Genomic DNA, 20,136 nt, shown 5'->3' with positions numbered 1-20,136 from the left:
TCCTGGGTTGCAGTGTATTCTATTACCATCCTCAGGAGCTGTTGAAATCAGGAGGGGCAGTGTTTCCTTGCCTCCTCCCCCCAGACTATCTTTCTGTTAATGGCCCATCAATGCCCTGCTGCCTGACTCAGAGATAACTCCCTCCAGACTATCTTCTGTTAATGAGCCTAATCAATACTTGGCCTCATGACTCATTACCCCATTGTGAGATGCTCCACCCAGAGGGAGGAACCAAGCATCCCATCGTGGATAAGCTGAGACTGAACACCAGAGAGCCCCTTTTTTCCACTGGATTTCCAGAGGACAGGAGCTACACAGCCACCACTGGACTTTCTGAGGAAGAGCAGACCTTTTCTACAGGACCACTGCTTCAGGAGGACTGCAGCCACCATTCTACCAGACTGCTACCACCACCCTGCCTAACAGGGACTCAGGTTGTATCTTGACTCTGTCAGTTTGAACCAGTGTTTTCTTTTAGGGTTTTTTTTTTTTCCCCTTTTCTTTAATTTCCATTAAATTGTTATTCTGACTTGGTGCCTCCCACTGGTTTGTTTTCAAACTAGTACACTTGGTGAGACTTGAAGACAGGAAAATTCCTTTATAAGACTATTTAAGGATATATAGGTGGATATTTATGATTTATGACAGGTTATCACATAGTTGCAATGGAACTCTGTATTGTATTTACTTGAATACCTGAAGAGTTTGATAGCGTTGAAATTACTACAGTGATTCCATAGAAAACAGTTGGTCTGGTCTTCTATTTAAGATTCTCAAGCTGATTTACACCAGTAAAGAGAAGGAGAAGCAGACAGCCTCTGGACAGATGAAAACACATAATTAAACCTTGAAATTTTACCGTCATCATATCCTTACATTCCTTGAGCTCTTTTTTCTTTCAGTCTAGCTGTCACTCCTTTAGTTTTCTGTATCCTTGCTAAAAGTAAAAAGTATTCATTATGAAGAGAGACCTTTTATACCATTTAGTCCAATGGCTCTACTTTGCAAATATCACTGCCACTTAGTCTGAGTAGGATGGGAGGTTGTAAAATACAGTTTTTTACCAGTGATATCATCTTCTTTTCCACACAATTAATCTATAAATAATTAACATGAGTCGTCACCCTATTTAGAGGCTGGCATTGCTGAACTTCCATTCCTACAGAATATGCTCAGAGAAGGATGAGCCTTCAGAGCATGTCCCTTCTTGCTGCAGTAAAAAGGGCAAAAACGCTGGGAGAGAGCCATGAAAACCTGACAATATTGCACATTATGTACTTCACTACAACACAAAGAGAAGCTCACAGGTGGTCAGTTTGTCACGCATTAGAAGTTTGGTTGCTTAAATGGGATAGTGCAGGATATTACAGTGAGACACTTTAATATTCTGTGACCAGTTAAAGGAGCTATTTTGACCCTTAAACCACTGGAGTATGGGAAGAGAATTGTGCTGTATCAATCTGTATGAATCTGACACAGTGACAGGAAACCTAAACAGTGCCTAACAGGTAGAAGCCAGCCTTTAACATCACTCGTTCTAGGCTATGAAAAACTGCATGGTTTCTTTGCTTCTCCTACATCAGATACCCCATAAAACTGAATCAATGACACCAAATCAAACAGGAACTCTTGAGGAATTTTTTTACCCATGTAATTGACATTATTATTAGATTAATAAAAACCACTAAACAACAACAAAACACAAATTTAAAAAAAAGTCTGGATCCATTCACACTAATCTAATGAAGGAGCTTAATACTTGTGTGTTTCTTATAAGTTACTTCAGCTGTCACTCAGCATTATCTGTTATGAAAACACATTCTGCATTTCCCACCTGTAGTGGTAGATTATTAGCACTGTCATCTTTGTGTAATCATGTAAAACTCTGCACCTTAATTTATGCTTCAATAAAGCTACTATTTTGTCACATGAATAAGTAAGTCAAGAAATCACAAATTTGAGACAAATCCATGACTCTTGCAAAATATCCTTCTCTTTGGTCTAAAGCTGTGGTTGATTACCAGAGACATACATCATGGAGAACAGCGGGCATTAGGAAAGTGTCTGTTTTCCCAAACACAATTCTTACAATGCAACAATACTGCATGCACCTTGTAAAAACTATGTAAAAAATACTATTCTTTACCTTTTCAGTGGAAGAAAGAGATGTTAAAAGCCATAATAGCTTACATTTGTAGCTTTAGTCATCAATAAAATTCACTTGAAAAAATTTGTCTAGATGAACTTTGCTCCCAAGGGATGGACAACAAAGTTGGTTTTGTCAACACAAACTCTCCAAGAATCTTGAAGAAAAGTTGTTCAAAGCATTATAACAGTAAACTAGACAAATATTAGTCCTATTCTCCTTGAAATTTTGGGTGTTTGAGCATTAATCACACAAAGGACAATGATTTCAAATTGCATTTAATTTTTAAAACTAAGAGGAATTCAGAGAAAAATAAAAGTATTAAGTGATTTATACTGTTAGATGTTATTCTTCTAAATGATATGCTTACTTGGCTTTTTTTGTTTAAATTTAAATATTTCATGTAATTTCTCTATTGGATGGGTTATTTCTTTGAAGTGCCACCTAACCAATTATGAAGAGTATAAAATCATATCTTTGGTCTTAACCACTAGACCCCTCTTTCTAGATAATGAGGTTTTTTTTCTATCAAATAAACCAAAACCCTGTTGATGTACTTAAGCACAGCAATATAAATGGCTATAGGCTGGTACTAAAATATTTGTCCTTCTCTCCAGTTTCCTTTAGGGCTACAGACTGAGGTAATAGCTTTTGAATAAAAGGTCTAGACTAATACAATCTGGGTAGATTAAAAAACAAGTCTCATAAATCAGTTTTCCAGTGATGTTTATTTTATCATTGTTCCTGATTCTTGTCATGCAAACATTAGTCTTGTAGGATGTATCAGCTTTTGTTAAAGCCTTGATTTATTTCACATAAGAGAAAGAAACCTGTCATTGCATTAAAAGTTAATGGACTCTTAAAAAAATCTCTTTAGTTTGCTATGCAATTTTCTAAAATTCAGGCCAGTAAGGGCCCAAATAACCCTGGGTTTGTATTGCAATAACATCTTAAATATATATAATTATGTTCTCCATTAATTCATGGGGTTTTCAGTGTTGTTCAAAAGAGCTCAGATTAAACTAAAAAAATGGTTGGAAGGAAACTTGAAGGTGACATTGAATGTAGCTACCCCATGGATGAAGGACTAAGAAGTGGAGAAAAAAGGTTGGGTTTCACTGAGCTCTGGGTGGCAGTAGAAAAATCTCCCAACAGCCAAGCTTGCTGGTGACTGCAACCAGTAGTAGCATCCAGCAGTTGTAATCCATCTAAAACCTCACTTAGCTCAGCTTAACAGGAACAGAAGCAAGGCCCACTTCTCAAGGGCTGGAGGCAGGCAAACCTGATGGTGGGACCACTGCCATTTCATTTCCAGGAGTCTGTTTCTGAGTGAGAACTGCCAGATGAACAAATCTAGAACACGAATTCTTCAGACACCTCAGGGTAGGTGTAACAGAAACAGTGGAAGCATAATCTCCCTAAATGTGTTGGGCTAGAAATGGAACCACTTAGAAGCTTGGTCCTGTAACTGTAATTGTTCTTGGACCAATATCTTGTGCAGTGTTGGATACTCTGACTTGGTAGTTTTCTCAGTGGTTCAGATAGCTACTTCTGCATGGCCTTTTGCTAGGGAAACCTGTGCCCTTGAGAAGGGAGACCACTGATCCTCTACAAATGTGCATTTTTGGGATATACATAAAAACCCTCATCACGACAAATGCACAAGACATGTAAAAAAAATCATTTCTAGTCCATTTCTTCCTGCTGAAACTCATATCTCTAATACAAAATTACCATATAAGATAAAGTGATTTAAGTGACATTACCAGGCAAGGCTGTGTCAGAAATGGGAAAACAATGTCAAGTTCCTGATCCCAGTTAAGTGAATAAACTTCTAGATTATGTATTTTCAGTTGTCTAGTATGTTAGGTCACCTTATTTAACATCTAGATAAACACATCTTACCCTGAGGAATCAGATCACACGTATGAGGGAAGAATGAATAAGTTCAAAGTTACATTTTTCAGCAGAATTAAGTCTTACCTGTTGTGTTTACTGTTCCCTCTAAATATTTGCATGAATCATTAGAAGTGCACTTTATAAGTTACTTCAGTAACATTAAATTTGAGGCCAACCATGCAAAAGGAATAATATGCAGAATGGTACATGGCCTCCAGGACTAAGCAAACTCCTTCTGTATCTGGCTGTACACGAATTGTTTGTAAAACCTGATTTAGGTTTGTATTACAGTCCTTGCAAGGCTGTCATGTCAAAATATTGATGTTATTCTAAAATGCCATTAACCTGAGGGTGTCCCTGAGGGTGCATAATGCACAAAATTAAAAGGTCAATAATGACTTCGCAGCAACACCAACAGCCCGGTTCTCCAGGGCTGTTAAGCTTCTATGTCTGCCTTAATTTGTGCCAAGAGGATACAAAATGTTACAATTGGCATCAGTGACTAGGGAATACTCACTGGGTCATGGACCATGAACTCTTTTCCTGGGTAAATTACAGAGTCTTTGTGTGCAAGTGCCCAAAGTGAAAGCCCTATTGCCTCTGATAAACCAATTACAGGGTGCTCACAATATTTCATTTTGCTTTCCATCAATGGCCAGTTGCACTATTTAGCCTTAGAAAGTAGTAATTGACCAGCTGTCTGATTGCCATGTATGCCTTGGACTCTCGCACCTGGGAAGCCCCAAAGAATATAAGGCCACTAATTTTGAAAGTTCAAAGGCTCCCTCCATAATGAAAAAGCAAACACAAGAGTAATTTTACTGGCTGTCGTTCTTGTTGGATTACCTTATGCCTCGAAGCCCCGCATTACTCTGTTTAGACTGACAATGCAACCTGTGATTAGATAGTAAATTTACTGTTTGAATAGGATGAGCACCAGAACAGCAGAAAATGCCATTGACTGCAGTTGCAAATTCCAATAAAGTCTGGCATGCTCCACTGCCTATGAGCATCTCTGATGTAAAGAACTGTAGTTAAGCTTTCACCTTGCATGCTGGTCTAGAATTCAAAGAAAGAAAGGAAAGAAATCATCATAAGAAGCCCCAGCTGTTGTTCAGATTGTAACAGCTTTACTCTTGGTGAGACAAAATGTTTAGATGCTTCTCAGTATTGACTTTTTCACTCAATTTCCCTCTTCTGACCCCACTCTTTTAAAGATATTACCTACTGTGCTGCCTATGAAACACAGTTCAGGATGGAAGTTTGTTTGTGTAAGAGATTCAATGTCTTCCAAGTGAAAGGAGCATAGAGGAAAGCAATCAGAGCATACAAAACACCTTATTGCAGCAGTTACAGAATAGTGAGACTCCCTAGATATAAATTAGGTGATTTATTATGCAGTGTTGGTAGTCACTGGAGAAGACAGTCATGTAAAAGGAAATATTTTATCATGTTAAAATGCTAAATAAGTGCATTCTTGTTCTTCAGATTTTCATATCTGCTGGCATGGCAGAGTCTGATGACCCTGTGTTGTCTTCAGACTGATAAACAGTGTCCGTCATTGTCCTCTGGTTGAGACTCAGAATCCTTGCTTCAGTTTCCATGGACAAACAAACCAGGAAGTCAGTAATAATTCCCTCCAAATCTCATCCCACTAACATTTTAACTTTACTGAATTACAGTGTAGGCTGAAATGAGTGTAGGCTACATAAAGTCACTGCTCATTAGGGTCAGATGGAAATATATAATTTTCTCAATTATAAAAAAAAAAAAAAGACTAAGCTGATGGAAACATCCTGCCTGGTGGTTAATCAGCCTAATCAGGCTGACCTCTTTTGTGTCTCTATAAATAATAGACTCCAATTCATCCACACAGTGATTTTGTTTCTTTCTTGCACTGTCAGATTTTCAACCTTCCTTCAAAGAACGTGAGTACTGCAACTTCACACAGAATTTCAGTATCACTCTTATCTATGACAAAGAGAGATGAAAGTCCTTCCCTTCTCACCAATCTCCACTGTAAACAGCCAAGGACTTCCTTAAACCTCTTTCCATAGCTTTTGCTTGAAAGCTTACTTTTGTTTATCCACCCTAATACCTGTGTTTCTTGTACAACACACCACTTTAGAGAAAATAGAAAAACTCATATGGAATTTTAATATTCACCCTGCATACCTAATAAATGGATCAAATAATTTTTCTGATCAGGGACAGTAGTTTAGGTGATTACTGACAAAAAGGGCAGAAGCTGAGAGCTCTTAATAATCTCCAATAATTTCTCCTTAGCAACATAAAATACTCTTGACAGTCATGTTTTACAAAAGTCAACATATTAACATGTCAGGGAGGGGATGAAGGGAGAAATGAAGGAAATGCTTTGTCACGAGGCTGCCAAAGAAATCTTTCCTACTTCAACCTCTGCTTATGTGATTTTCTTTTTCAGTTTCTGGCCCAAACAGAATTTAGTATGTTTCTACAAAAATAAGTGAGAACTGGGCTGTATTGAGCATAAATGCTGTACTACTAAAGAGAACTCACATGGGTGAAGACAACCACTTGGATGGCTTATTTATTTCCTGTAGAACAAAGAGAAAAATTATTACCATATATTAACACCATCATTTCTTAGTCTGTTGAAATAATCCAGAACATTATGAGATGAAAAGCAATATCCACTTTCTGTACATATTTCTTTTGTTCTGTATTCTAAAAACTAAAATAGCAAGAAAGTTTTAGTGTCCTGGCCTCGAAAAGGTCACATGGGTCCCCAAAATCCAGCAGCTCTCTTACTTAATGTCTTCTAAATAAAGATGTAAGATAGCTTATATAAGATATAAGATAGCTTATAAAGATATAAGCATAGCTCATCTCCATTTCATAACCTGTCAAATGTTGGTGTCATAGTTTCAGGAATTTAAACCTTAATTTGAGTCCAGGGTGAAATCACTTAATGTTTAAGCAGACCTCACTAGTTAAGTACTATGAACCAGGGGAACCCACAAGGAAATAGATTTCATACACAGTGCATGAAGCATAGAGGTTAAAATGACTGAAGCATGACAGCAACCTCAGAAATATTCTTCCTCATCCTCTCTTTTTCTAAGAGCACTTATTCTCAGAACAACTCTAAGAAAACACAATTTCTTTTCTGGGGCTGGCAAACATCTCAGCATGCACACACAACCTGCCAAATTCCTGAAGCATGCATCGCACATACAAACATGTCCTAGCCCATTATTTCATTAAAGACATTTCTTAAAAGAAGATAAAATAAGTCACTTTTCCCCCAAAAATAAACCAACTGACAAAACAAATGGACAATACCATTTGTTTTGAATTACACTTCATTTATATTTTTTACAGTCCATTTCCTAATTTACACGCAGCCAAAATAGATGACAAAAAATGTGTTATCTGCTCAGGACTCCTCAAAACCAGAGAGCAAATACAGCCTTGAGCCCTGAAGAAGCATAAGCAGGGCAGCTACTCTGCTGGAAGCCTGACTGGAGGGGAGTTAGGATAAATCAAGCACTATGCATACAAGGAGGATGTCTTGCAATTGCAAGGTCAGCAGGAGACAAAGAGGAGCACAGGATGATCAAAACATACAGTTTGAGACATTTTCTCCCCACATCCAGCAAGCTGGGCTTGCCACAGATCAGGTGTAGTTTGCAACAAATGAAAGATGACTAGAAGAGGCTTGCTGCAGTGACAGCCTCCACTAGTGAAAAAAAGTAGGTAAACCACTACATTCTTTGCCTCCTTATAGCATCACAAAATTCTTATATCCTTGCAACTACACACAGTAATCTTGTCTGGGCAGGGAAGATGTGTTTATGTACACGTAGATAAAGACACCCTGAATGACCTCCCCTCAGCAGCAAGGCTAATGTTTTTATAAAACTAAGAACAAAATAATTTGCATGCATCCAGATGGCAATGTCATGTAAGAAATTCTCCAGAGCAGGGACTAAGCTCCACAGGGTACAAGATACACAGCTGTGCGTTATGAGAGTGCTCATGTTATTCTATGCTGTGTTGGGAAACAATTTTGTCCAGAGGCATCATATGTCCTTTGAGCAACAAAGGTTTGAAGACACATTCCTGAAACGTGCCATGTTTCATACCTCTGGGCACTGTCTCTGCAGTTTGATTATTTCTTATTGGTCTTAAGAGAGAATAAATTCTGATATTGCACTAGCATTTCACCCATGATGAGTCATATCAGATGTTGCAGAAATATCTGCACTAAAATGCCTTTTGAATATCCGGTTAGATGGAATACCTGCCTGGAAAGCTGCTAGTGTCTCAGAAGTGATGAGTAAAGAAACACTCTCTTTCATGAAGTGAAAAACATAGACAGTAACTGATTTCTGGATGGTTTCTGAAGAAAATATCAAGATCCTTGCCAAAAGCAGCCAGTTATTCTAGCTGTCCATAATACATTTTCAACGTATCATGGCCACACCCAAGTTTTCAAGCAGCTAAGGACAGACCATAGTCAGAATTGCATGGACCATGCCTCTTAGTCACTTTTTACTTCTTACTTGCCTGTATAAAGTCAAGAAAACTGAACACATAGTATACGTGTTCTTGCTCCATATAATTATGTATAGGAATATAGCTGACTTTTTTTTAAAAAGATATTAAAAATAATGAGTAAGACATCCCAACATGGAGAACCATGGAATTGTTTACATTGAAAAAGACCTTGAAGGTCCTTGAGTTCAACCATTAACCCAGCACTGCCACATCCACCACTGTCCATGTCCTTAACTACCACATCTACATGTCTTTACCTCAAGGGTTGGTGACACAACCACTTCTCTGGGCAGCCTGTTCTAGAACTTGGTCACCCTTTTGGTGAAGAAATTTTTCTATTATCCAATCTAAACCTTCCCTTGTGCATCTTGAGGCCATTTCCTCTCACCCTGTCCCTTGACTGACCCTCACCTTGTTACAACAAAGGCCAATGGCACCTGGTCGGGATCAGCAATAGTGTGGGCCAGCAGGACCAGGCAAGACATCATCCCCCTGTTCCTGGAACTGATGAGGCCACACCTTGAGTACAGTGTTCAGGTTTGGGTCCCTGATTACAAGGAAGACGTTAAGGTGCTGGAGCAGGTGCAGAGAACGATGAAGTTGGTTAAGGGTCTGGAGAACAAGTGTGGTGAGGGGCAGCTGAGGGAACTGGGTGTGTTAGCCTGGAGGTAAGGTGGTACAGGGGGGCACCTTACTGCTCTCTACAACTTCTTGAAAGGGATTTGTGGTAAGGTGGGACTCAGTCTCATCTCCCAAGTATCAAGTTACAGAATGAGAGAAAATGACCTCAAGTTGCACAAGGGAAGGTTTAGATTGGGTATTAGAACACATCCAAGCCACAAGTAGCCAGTTTGTCCAGGAAAATGCTGTGGGAAACAGTGTCAAAAGCTTTAGTAAAGCCCAGGCAGACACCATCCACAGCCATTTCCTCATCCTCTAAACAGGTCACCTTGTCATAGGTCAGGTTGGTCAAGCAGGACTTGCCTTTCTTAAAACCAAACCAGCTGGGTGTGATCCCCTGGTTGTCCTGCACATGCCACATGATGACACTCAAGAGGATCTACTCCACAACATTCCTTGGCACTGAGGTCAGCCTGACAGGTCTGTAGCTCCCTGGATTCTCCTTTCAACCCTTTTTGTAGATGGGCATCACATTTCCTGACTTCCAGCCAACTGGGGCTCCCCTGGCTAGCCAGGACTGCCGGTAAATGGCAGAAAATGGCTCAGTGAGAACTTCCACCAGCTCCCTCAGTACCCTTGGATAGATCTCATCTAGCCCCATAGACTTCTGTGTGTGTCCAAGTGGTTCAGCAGGATGCTGACCATTTCCCCTGCATCATGAAGCCCCCTTCAGTCTGCTCTCCATCCCTGTCTTCCAGCTCAGGGGGCTGGGTACCCAAAGAAGAAATATGCTATTAAAGACTGAGGCAAAGAACACATTATCCACAGGAATAACTTGGACACATCTGTGTTGTGTTGTGGGACAGTTTATCCCAGAGTGGATGTGATCAACATGAAAAAAGAGTGGGAATAACCCCTTGGTGTGTTACACAGACACATTTAATTGTGTTGTTGAATCTATTTTTTACCTGTCAACTGTTAACACATAAATGAAGTATGAAGAATGTTATTATTCACCTGCTAAGAATACTAACATTCCAATTGTAAGCATTTTTAAGTCAAAGTCTTTCTTCTTTCTTTTTCCTCTTGAGTCAATGTAGAATATCTCCTACAAGCTACACTGAGGAACTGTTTGCAGAAGTATTTATTCTTAGTTGTTATTCCTGATTCTTCTTATTCATCTTCTGTCATTGGTGTTGCTCTTTTGAAGTAAAAAAAAAAATACACAGCTCTGAATTAGCATACATTTAAATGGAAGAATGCAATTCAGACAGCAGCCATACAAAAACGAATCAGGAATTGTTACCTCCTTTAAACCCAAACTTTGCTGTAATACAATTCCACTTTAGCAAATTAGACCTTCATTGTGTTCAGTTTTACATCAATGGCAATCCTGAGATCTCATAGCTTGGGGAACAGCAGGAGTGAAATGTGGGCAACCATTGGAAGCTGGTTTGACAGGTGCAGGGAAGTTAAAAAATGCAACTGCAGTAACCACAATATTCCTATTCTTAAAAGTATTTCACATATTAGTACTTCCACAGGACGACACCAGCAGTATTGGTAATAGGATGCTTGGGAAGCAATTCCCTACAAGGCTGGGGCCAGCATTCATAAAGATCCCCCACAGGATGAATGTTTCTTCTCCAGTGTACAGGCCAAGATGCTGGGAGGACTGAACCATCTTAAATTCTGTCCACAGCTGTTTGCTGTGCCGTTATGTATTTTGTCAACATGCATGTAGTTTCTTGCAACCAAGGAGCAAAACTAGTCTTTAAAAACATGCTACAAGTAGGCTCTACTCAGAATCAGAACAGGTTTTATCCTGCTTGCAGAAAGAAACGGACTTTCAGCAGGAACAACGTGCAAATCCTTGTTCCTGTACACGGTTTTTGCTGCCCTCTGCATTTAAAGTGGTACAACACCACCTTGTCATGACTTGCAGTTTGAGACACATGCAGAAGACATCACCATGATGTTAAAAGAAAATAATTCATTAAAAAACGAGGGGGAGAGAGAAATCTGGTGCGGAAGCAGCTGTGCCAAGTTGATCAGCTCAATAGTGCCACCTGCTGAGAACGAGTTCCAGGTCCGGGCCGGTGGCTCGTTCACGCAGAACAGCTCATTTACACCGCTCATGGTGGGACCTTTCACAGTCCTGCCCTGTCCCACACACCGCAGGAAGGCTCCCTTCCCCTGGCCACGTTCCATTCTCCTTGAGAGGTGGACAAACACAGTCAGGGACAGCATCTGTCTGGCAGTTGCCTAGAAATCAGACTCAGCCTAGGTGCAAATCATCTGTGGATTTAGAAGGTGTATATTACCAACCTGTCTCTTCCTCAGATTACAACAGCAGGTTTAAAGGCTCCATCTTCAAATCTTTCCATATTTATACTTCATATCGTCTCTTTCCTTAGCTCAATAAGACTTTTGTCATCCTATATTAATAAATGCTAGTAGCTTATGCAAAAGGAGCTCTTTTCCTTTGTTACAGCTAAGAGACAAGCTACTTCAGAGAGAGATAAAACCACAGTGTGTATGAAAGAAGGAAAGGAAGCAGACAAAACATATTTTCTACTGTCAAGCTCATAAAACTGAACTACAGATCTTCTGTAAGTGAATGCTTGTATTTTCACATCAAAAAAATCTCAATCTGTGTCACCACTGCTCAGCTTCTACACCAGGTAACACAACCTTCCTATTAAATCTCAAAAAAAAAATTCTTACGAACAGGGTCAAGTACAGACAAAGAGCAAACACTGAGATGAAGATCTAAATCCTCTTTGGGACTGGATTTATTTCACTGTAGTGTCACGGCCACTCAGAAACAGGGGGTGGATGTTTTCAAGCACCTGAAAGGAGCCCAAACAACAGAAACCTTGCACCTCCAGGAGACTTGGACTGTTGTTTGTAAGACATAGCCTGCTATTCTCTATGCATATATTCAGCATTCCCATTCCCATACAAGTCCTGAAACAGAGGGAAAATTCAGGAAACTGAAGCACATGAGTTTGCTTTTTCTGCAACATCTCGTGGCAGGGAGAAACCACAAATCATCTTCCAAAGTAATGGAAGCATCAAGAAGGAAAAGGCTACAGACAGAGTGATCTGTTTCATGGTTTGTAAACTGTGTTTCCTAGTGTGGAAATGAAGCCTACATGAATAACCTGTTAGCAAGTCTAATTCAGGGAGTGTTCTGAAGAGAAAAATCAAGTGCAGCTCTCAGAGTTCATAGTGCACAGCCTCCAGAGGTACAGCAAGGAAGGATATCTTGGCCCACGGATTTTAAAGTGAAACTGGTAAACTCAGTCAACTGCCAAGATCTATCATGTAATACACACCAGTAGAAAGCACCCAGTTTCCACTGCACTGAAGCCAGTAAATCAGATCTAAGGATTCTCCTTGAAGTTTTTGTAGGTACTTGAGGAAAAAAAGAAATGAAGGGCAGGAAGAGAGAGAGAAAATTCTGATGATTGAGGCTTACTTGTCACTCATATTTTATTGCAAAGGGTGTATTAATTGGACCCCATGCAAGAAATCTGCCATAATTTTAAATAATCATAAACCTATAAAATTAAGTGCCCACAGGTGTTTTGATCCACTAGATCTGTTTTTATCTGAATTTTATGTTCTAATCCTCCTGATCTATGAATAAATGAAAACTGAACACTGCACCAAGCTTTCTGAGAAAGATGTTTCTGTGTAGTTGTGGTGGTTTTTCCTTTCAAGTGGTGTGTTCCAAGAAATCACATCACCAAAACTGCTTGGTCCCCTTGTCCACCACGGCACTCTTAAATGGACACAGTTTACTCCACCATTCAGAATACAAGTTGTTCTGTCGGCGATTGAATCGCGGACCCAGACCGGCAGGGAATCTGAATCGTTTATTCAAAGGAGTGAGTTGGTTTTATACACTTTCTAAGGCACAGTATTTCCTTATGTGGTGTGACCTATCCCATGTTGCCACATCAGCAGCACGCTTTCTCAATGTCCTTCTGTGGGATGATCACTGGCTGTTCACTGGTCTGTCAGCTCCCGGCAGGCTCCTCTCCGTAGGGCTCTGCCGTGTGACACCTCCTCCCCCCAGGGTCTGGTGGAGACAAACCTCTGTCTGCCGCCATGTGCCTCTGCAGGCAGGTTTTACAGCTCACAGCCCAATTCTCTCTTATAATTCCCCATAAGTTCTTTCACATAAATGCTCCGATCTGAAGTAGCAGCGATGTCCATTGATGACACAGGTGATCCCAAGTTCCTACATGACTTAGCTATAGGAGGGTACTCTAGACTTGGCCATCTCGTCACTTATTAAAAATTTCCGGGGAGGGGGAAGAGAGGGAGTTCTCTTTTTTTGCTGTGATGAAGAATGAATTCCAGTCTGAATAGCAAATGTCAACAGTGTGTTTGCAATTTATATCAAATCACAGGCAGACTACCATTGAGCATCACAGTATAATCCCAGTCTTCCTGCCATTTTTTTCCTTTGTGTAACTGTGACATGAACATTCAGGGTACACATAGGAACAAATGGTATGTGAAAGCATTTATAACTATTTTCATAAGTATTTTGATTTTTATTATCTCTAGTAGGCTGTACAAGACATTCTGTTCTACAAGCAAATTCTTCCAAAGGAGAAAAAGGTCCAGTTTTACCATGGGTTTCTTGATTTCTTTCACCATATGCTACCAAATGCAATGCTATTTAGGAGAAAAATGAATGCATTTGTCAGGTGGATTTACTTAATTTTCCTAGACATGTTTCAATCTGCACTTATACTACCCTGATGACTATTCTGCCAAAATATAATTTTCCCTTTAGTTTCAAATGATGAGGAAATTTTCTTATAGTTATAAGCAGGACGACAGTGACAGTTGACTTCAATTTTGCTTGTGTAAAAGTGAATGTACAAGTACATATGGAATACATGCATTGACATGACCAGCTAGGCAGGTAACTGCTAATGTCAGTGGAGCAATTTCTATAAGATGTTATCTTAAATAATAAACCAATATATCCATTCATTTTCACATAGAGGCAGCTAGAACAAACTAGGGAGTTCTATCCTGCAGAATTGTGTGGTGGAGAGGTAAAGGTAGAAGCCATTTCCCTGGTATTTACTACATATAAGCAGGCTGGAATGTACTAAAGTTACCTGACATAAATCCTACCTAAAAAAAATTAAATTAAAATTCTAGCCTACACTTCAAGGCAGTGTTATTTTTCTTCAGGCTGTCTAGGCTTCTTCTGTAAGGTACCTGTATACCTGAGACAGTGGAATTGTGGCATCATCAGTTTAGCTAAACCTGTTTTTTTATTCACTTTATAAGACCTTCAGACTTGCACAGTATTATTCAGCCAGAAATGAAGAAGAGGGAAAAGGGAATAATATCCAAAACAATGAGGATAGACAGAATAACCTTAAATAGATAATCATATAAAATAATTCCTTCATAATCTCTTTTATTCGTGACCTTTTTTTTCCTTATACTTCTAAAGGGGACAATATCAATTTGTTTGAGTTCATATTCATTGCAAATTCAGACCTCATTAACTGCCAAAACAATATCGGAGTGAATGTTTTAAATCTCTTGGTTTTGGAAGATGTTTCTGCTGAGGGGAATTTATGCAAAATTTTGTAAAGAAAAGCCTCACTCATTTTTCAAGATAACTTTTTTCTGCCTCTGGATGGTGCTGGCAGAAGGAATGAAAAGCTCTCTGTGGAATTTCAGTGCTCTGTCTTGGTGAGGCATGTGAGCCGCCTGATGAAGTGTCGAGGGATGCCAAAGCTATTCACAGAACAACATTACAGTGAGAAGAAGGTAATGTTCTAATGCAGAACAGCATTCCCAGGCACAGCAACAGCCAGGAGGACTGTACAGGGGTGGGCAACCAGAGCACACTCAAGTATCAGCTTCCTCAGCCTTTCACAGCACGTGCTGCCACCTGGTAGCATTATTCCCACCCTACAAAACAGAGCCAAGCCACAGAACCCAGGTAACCTGACACAGGTACCAAACCTTTGATAAGGCTGACCTTACTAAATTATGTTCCAGATAGATTTCATCACCTCAGTTCTCACACACTGCCTGTGCAAAGAAAAGCAAACAGACCTGTAGAATATAAGACTAGATAATAAGAATATCCATTTTGTTTGGTAAGAAGAGCTTTCAAATGTAAGGTTTCCCTGTAGAACTTAGATAGAAACCTGTTTTTCTATTAAAAAGCTTTTTGCCTTGTCCTTGAGATTTTATTTGAAACATTTATTCTTGCTGTAAAATTCTATATGAATCTTAACAAATTTTGTCTGAGATGTCAGGCACTAGCCTTACCACTGTGTTTGTTCCATCACAATAAACGTTGCAAGATTCTGTCAAAGGAAAATTTCCTGAATAATATTACACTAGCAAATAGCTTTTAAAACCATGTTGGATAAATGAAATTAACATTTGATCAGGAAAAGACAGAATGCTCTCAGAAGAGCACATTAAGAAGGACGTGAGCCTACACATTGTGTGCAGGAAATTGTCATGAATAGTAGCAAAGCTGTGGAGATAGAATGAGCCAGGATAAGAGCACCATGATCTGTAGTCAGGATGACTCGGTGCTTTTATTTATGCATTTACACCAAGGGGACAGAACAGTAATAAAGTTCATGTCTTTCTAGATCAAGGTCTTAAAAAAAGAACCAGACCAAGAATATGCACCCACTAGGAATTTCCCATGCATTCAACACACAACATTCCCCACTGCACCTCCAAGTCAAGTACTTCTGCTATGATCTGATTCCCCATCAACACTGCTTCCATGAATTCCAGTGGTGTAATCTATTCTTTTGACAGACCTGCAATTTGCCCAAACCTGTAACTTGCCCAACAACTTTGTCATCCAACTGCTTTGGCATCATGGAAAGGAGACATTGACCCTACCACTGTTATGCTACCTTGTACCAAAGCAGAAAATTATGGATCTCTTGCAAAGACAAGAAAGGAACTGGAAAAAGCATGAAATCACAACTACAAACTGTGCCACCTATGCAGGCAGGGACACAATGACCAAAGGTCACCATTACAAAGTGGATTGTCCTTCATATAACCAGATGTGAGAAAAAGCTCAGTTTGTCAGGGACCTCTGATACAGTACAAGATCTCATCTTGCAAGCTACTGTTGATGCTGCATTTGTGACTTTTTTTTTTAATTTTAATTTTCCCATACTCAGTGTCATCATCGACCATCAGTCTTCCAAACTTCTTTGGAAAGATTTTTTTTTTCTAAATCTGAAGTCAAACTATCAGGAAGGTTTAGGTTTTCCTCCTGTGTATGGGTAATAGGCATATTTTAATTGTTTGTCATATCTTTTTTAAAGATTGTCATTTTGTTCTCATTGAGTTGCTAAAATAAACAGCATTGACTAACTGCTCTTCAGACTGGATTTTTCTGTGTGCCTATGAGATACCTACTGAAGTATAACAGTGATTACCTAAAATGCTCAAAAATTTACCTGATTTGCTTTCAGTTCTCCTGACCCCATTTTGCTGGGTGCCAACAGAAATTCTTGATGGTAATAGAAGTAGGTGAGAGATTGCAAGTATTCTCTGTGGAAGGGCTCAGGGTAGCATGAAATCAGATACACAGGACTCCCAGAGAATTGATTAAGGGTCTTGACCCTTAACCATGGGGTATCAGAGCCAGATGAAATAGAGAAAACCAGCTTGATTACTTCACTCAAGTTCTAGTCACAGCAGAAGCAGCGTGAAGCTCTCTCTCTGCATGGCAACTCTGACACTGTACTATGAACTTTATAATAGTTACTTGTAAGCATGTGCTTCAAAACCAGGAGAATGGAAGTACCCAGGTTCCACTGCAACTATTTTAAGTATCAACAGCTGCATGGCACTAGGAACTTCCCAGGAAGTTACAACTGATAATGTCTTTAGTATATAGCAAAAATAGGGTGAACTCCTTAAGATATCCTTCTAAGTCACGTACAGTTTCACTCCAGGTTTTAATGCCACCTGAGCCAGCATTATTTATTTATTGATTTTCAGTAGTTTCATGGTACATCTCTACAACTTCCCAATTTGTCAACCAAAAAATTACCAAAGAGTTCTTGAATGTTATTAGTCTATAGGTATCATTCTGAAGGATTACTTGTTGGGCTCATTCTGAATAAATGTTTAGCAAGGTGTAACTAAGAAAAATATCTAATCTAGTTAGACTAATTTAAAGCAGGGAACTACTATTTTTACATTACTATGGGGACTGTTGCACATACACCATCTCCTTTCTGTATTAGCTACTAACACTGTTCTCTTTTTGAACATTCTCCCCTAGTCGCTTTTTTGATTAAGAGATACCAGTTTCACTTTAAGGCTTACATAATGTACCTTCCTCTTATAGAATAATAGAGAGTTCAGAGTGAGAACAAACAGAATTAGTAATTCCACATGTGTCTCCAACACATGCCACAATTATCACTGTCGATTATATATATTTACATACACGTTGTGCAAGTATGTGTGTGCATAAGTCTAGAAATAACTAGGGATAGAGAGTTTATTTATTTAGGTAAATGTACTCAATATGATCCTCTCTGTCACAATGTTATTCCTTTTTAAGCAACCACTTGTGGTTTAAAGCAATTCAAAACTACAAGAGCAAAAAGTTACTTTGCTTTAATGGAAAATTTGTAGATAATTTGTTACAAGATGGAAAATCTTGTATCACTTTTTTTGTACTTCTCCTTTTTTTTAACCTTAATCTCAGCTACTTAGAAAAATTTAAAGCAATTTTTTATTTTAAAAAACCCACCACCCCACAAGGCTTTTGTTTGAGGACACATGCCCTCAATATTCATTTAAGGATAGTTAGATTCATAGTCAGGAAAAATGAAAGAATAACTCAAATGTTCACAAAAGTAACAGCACTTACAATGACATCATTAAGATTTTGGAAGTTCTTTTATAGTCCCAGGCCATCAAACCAGCCCCTAAAACACACTCATAGCATATCATTGAAATTAATGAAAGGACTCTTGAGAATTTGGCTGATTCAGACATAGATACTGCGAAAGACCAGCACCAGAACTTTTCAGCTCTCACTCTTCATATTCTTATGAGGAAGAAATAAGTCATGCTGAAAAGTTGGAGTCACAAAGTTCCTACTAGAAGCCATAAAGGATGCATATAACAAGGCTTTCTGTCCCATCTCCAACGTGAAGGAGGTCCTTTAGAGAACATGGGGAAATTAATTATCATGTTGACCTACTATCCCTAAAGCTATGGTAATGTTTTATTAAACAGCAGCTTTTGACCTAACTGAAAAAATGCACATATGCAACTTGTAAGTCTCAATGTTACGAAAACAAAACAAACAAACAAAGGCGTTTGGTCTTCACTACAACTCTTGCTTTTATCGAGGCAAATCTTAGTAGAAGCACATTCAGTTTTACAAGAAACTTTAATTTCAAGGCCTAATGCACATGATGAAGTCTCAGGCAATAAAATGGATCACAGCTTGAATGTGTCATTCTTCCCTTTCAACACATAAAAAGATGTTTGCTCCTCAGCTATCAGACACGCGAACCCCCATGGGTTAGAAGAAACAGTTATTGCAACTGTAGGCATTTATTCTATTAAAGAATTTCTGAAATGTTGGAAAGACTTTTCTCAAAGTTAACAGTGTAATGAAAGACCACATATTGGGAGCGTAGAATCAGTTTTGGAATGCTGGAGTTGAAAAAACACAGGCTTAGGAAAAAGATATTAAATCCTCAAAACATTCCCTACTCACTATTAAAATTAGAAATGGAGTCTTTGATGTAGAAATCAGTATTTACAATTAAAATAATTATCTTACTTTCCCTAACTCAATCCCTTTGACCTTTTTCTGAAAGAAAAATAATGACACAGTGTATCTGAATGCCTAGTGAAAGGCATGATTATCCACTTTTAAGTTTGCTTTAGTTGCTGCTTAATGTTCATTAATTATTTTCATGTTTAAAAGGCTTTTTCTCCCCTATACTGTTAAAACTTAATTCCCAGATAAACTGTAGCTCCCAAAAAGGAAACCTGACACGCAAATTTTATCTTAGTGTCGATGCCTCTGTTGTTACAGCTCCATGGGAGAAAATCTCAGCTGGCGTACATGGCTACAATTCAACTGATCCTACGGAAGCTGGGCGACCTGCACTGAAGGTTTGATATTTGATTATGAGAATTTGCAAAACTCTGTTCTGTTGTGACATACAGAGCCTAGTTCGGAAGAGAGTATTGACTACTTGTAGCTGCCTTCCTCTAAGCTGTTAATCAATGACTAATTAGTCATTTAGATTACCTCAAAATAAGTCCTGCTTTAAGAGTATTTTCTCTAACCTTGTAGCAGTCTCAGCCTCCCACAAAGATTCCCATGGAAAGCGAGGCAGTTCCCAGAAATATCTCAGAAAAAAAATACATGGACAAAGGTCTGCTCCATTCCCTTATAAACCAACATGTTTCACCTGCAATAATCAAGCCACAGGGTTATCACCAGAGCTCAACAAGGGCGCACATTCTCACCATTCTGACATAATAGTGCTCTTTGTAATTTAGGCACATTAAAAAAAAAGCTCCTAAATTCAACTGGTCACCAAGTTAAACTTTTTCAGCACAGAAAAACCTCAGGAACAGCACTTTGACACCATTCAGCCAGGGTTACCATCTCCATCCATTGTAGTGCTTCCATGAGTTCCTGTACAGGACCTCTATTGTGAAGTGTCCTTGCATGGAATTCAGAGATGTGCTCTATGTACCAGTGGCATACATTTAACAGCTCTGCCCTGACAAACCCTGAGGACTTAGATACGCTTTAATCAATTTTACCAAACAATTGCAGCAGGCTAAAATACACTGAGTGGGTTTTTTATGCCTTTGCTCTCACTTTATTTGCTTGCACA

General features: G+C 39.0%; 1 long non-coding RNA gene across 1 annotated transcript in view; it reads left to right on the top strand.

Annotated features, from left to right (window-relative positions):
- The first annotated feature begins 395 nt into the window (after positions 1 to 395).
- LOC109144751 overlaps positions 396 to 20,136 on the top strand; it is a 35,268-nt gene continuing 15,527 nt past the window's right edge. The window contains exons 1-2 of the long non-coding RNA XR_002045686.1: positions 396 to 434; positions 19,320 to 19,399. This is a non-coding gene — a long non-coding RNA (uncharacterized LOC109144751). The remainder of the gene's footprint in view (positions 435 to 19,319; positions 19,400 to 20,136) is intronic.

The sequence above is a fragment of the Corvus cornix genome, chromosome 6 (genome assembly GCF_000738735.6).
Source record: "Corvus cornix cornix isolate S_Up_H32 chromosome 6, ASM73873v5, whole genome shotgun sequence".
In the NCBI taxonomy this organism is placed as follows: domain Eukaryota; kingdom Metazoa; phylum Chordata; class Aves; order Passeriformes; family Corvidae; genus Corvus; species Corvus cornix.
The sequence above is the reverse complement of the archived record's forward strand: the minus strand, read 5'-3'. Positions and strand labels throughout refer to the sequence as shown.